The sequence below is a fragment of the Thalia democratica genome, chromosome 4, assembly GCF_965202585.1.
Source record: "Thalia democratica chromosome 4, ktThaDemo2.hap1.1, whole genome shotgun sequence".
NCBI lineage: Eukaryota > Metazoa > Chordata > Thaliacea > Salpida > Salpidae > Thalia > Thalia democratica.
This window is the reverse complement of record NC_139168.1, coordinates 3,291,606-3,294,165: the sequence shown is the minus strand read 5'-3', so window position 1 is coordinate 3,294,165 and position 2,560 is coordinate 3,291,606.

Genomic DNA, 2,560 nt, shown 5'->3' with positions numbered 1-2,560 from the left:
TTTGAAAAAAAACCTGTGAGAACGAAGTAAACAATATTCTTGTAAGTGGTTTATATACTTTATATTAAAAGTTTTTACAGCTGTCAGTGGCGTCGCGTCTTACAGCTTTTATTTTAATTTAAAACCTTTATGTGTTAAAAAGATATTTTAAAACAAAAAGTTGTGCGATCCCTCTGAAAAAGTCTAGACACGCTCCTTCTAACTATACAATTAAACGGGTACACGAACAATTAAATTTAGACAACTCAAACTAATAGAAATAAAAATGAAGGGCTTCAACTTAAGAAGTAATATATACTTAAAAAAACTAAAATATGTGTATAGGTCTGAATAATACCTGCAAGGCTTTTTTTTTAATTGAAACTAATAAGTATTTTTCAAGAATTGGCTGAATAAGTCTTAATATATATTAATTTTTAATAATTTCCGAGTTTATCTTTTTATAAAAACTTTTATTTAGTAATGTTTAAGTTTGACTTTATTAACTTTAAAAATTAAATTTAAAACTGTTTTGGCTATTTTCAAAACTATAAAAATTTCTGAGATATGGTCCCTTAAACATTTTGTAAGCATTATTGGAATTTAAATTGTCTTAATTTGAACTTGTCAGTTACCCAACTAAACCAAATAAACTTACTTTTTTATTAAATTGAATACTTTTATTTCAATTATCAATAAAGTTATAAAAAAGTGATACCACTGTAAAGCTTTTCTAAAGTTGATTACTAAACTATACTAGGTTCAAGTCTTTTGTTCAACTTCCTGTGTATCAAGTTTTATGTTTTAATAAAACTAATGTTTATAAAAAATTGCAGTTAAAAATCAAGTTTTGTATAAAAATTTATGGTTATGTGTAACTTTCTGTTTCTACAAAGCTTACTTTAGGAAGTAATTGAGATTTGAATTAACAAAAAAATATGTCAGCACTTAATTTTAAAAGATACAAAAATATACTAAAACTTATTTATTAGATAATGGAATAAAAGCTCTTTTTTCTGAAAAGACTTAGCAAATTTAAGTTTAACAATTAAAAGTTTTTAAATTGATTGATAAAAGTTAATTAAATAAGAAACTAACTGATTAACAGAAAAAAAAAAACAGACTCATCTGAAGTATACTTCAGTCTTACTTAACTAAAACCTTTTTAAGAAATTCAAATACAGATCACAGAACTTTTGCTTAGGAACTATACTTTTTACTTAATTACTTACACATCATACTTAATAAACAGTTTATTTACTCATCAGAAACGAAATACTACTACCTAAAGAAAAACAGAACAAAATAAAAACTAGAATAAAAAAGGTTTTAAGAAACGGTTATCTAATAAAGTTTATAGTTAATTGAAACTAAAAATAATAAAAATTAGAAGCTAATTCTAACCAAGCACTCATTAATAGCAGTAGTTAACAATATCTTTCATTAAAAAACCAGTAGAAATATATCAAAAAAATTTGATTTAATATTAAATTAGTCTATATTTTTTTTTAAAACCATGTTGGTTCTCATAGATAGATCAAATCAACAGATTTTACAAAAAATGCCTCGTTTACTGGTTTCTATGTTCAGGTGACAATATATGTTTGAGAAATAGCAACTGTTTTTCAGAACTAAAGAACACACTAGGCCGAAAAATGGTGCACAATATGTTGAACAAAATACATTTTTATTAAACTTTGATATTATTTTAAACTGTTTTGATGTAACTTTATTTAGTATAAAACAAAGTAGCTTATTAGCAGTTGATACAATTATGAAAATAAATAAAATTAATTATCAAACATTTCTTGATAAAAAATATATAATTACACTTTGTTTTTAAATAGTCTTTTTTTTTCTTACTATATTTTTAGTTTTTATAATCAAGCTGATAAGTTTTCAATTGATTGTTTCATAAAATTACTTCGTTTGATGCACTAGTTTTGTGAGTATTTATTTTTAAAATAAATTAGTTGAATTTTAACAGCTTTACTCAATAAAGTTGTTAAATGGAAAAAGCCTTGTACTTTGCAATAAATTGGTATTTTGCAATAAAAACCTTCTAATTTTTCATTAAACTTCTACATAATGCCTCGATTCATTTTTATAACATAGACACCTTACCATTTCAATTATATACTGCTTCAAGGTAACTTAATTTTTTTTTGTCAATACTTAAAACTTTTGCGTTTTAGAGTTTTTAAATTTATGTGCTACAATTTTTAAAACTAAACCGTCCTGAAAATTTAATTTAAATATTTTTTGTAAACATAGCCCTTAAATTATAAAAGTTTTCTATTTCTATCATTGACAGTATTCACATTAAAATCTAATTTGAAAATATATAATTTTATGGGACAGAATAAAAACTTGTTTAACTCCTAACTGTTGTGTTTTGTAATAGTTAATTAACACACCTATGAAATTTTTAATAGTTCATGCATTGATAAGGCAATGAATGTTATCTCTAGAAATATTATTGTATCTGAAAACATTTCTGAAAAAGCTAAACAAATTGTATTTTAAAAATAATGAAATGTATTTATACAACAAAAGCTTTTTAAGTAGAAAAATATTTCAG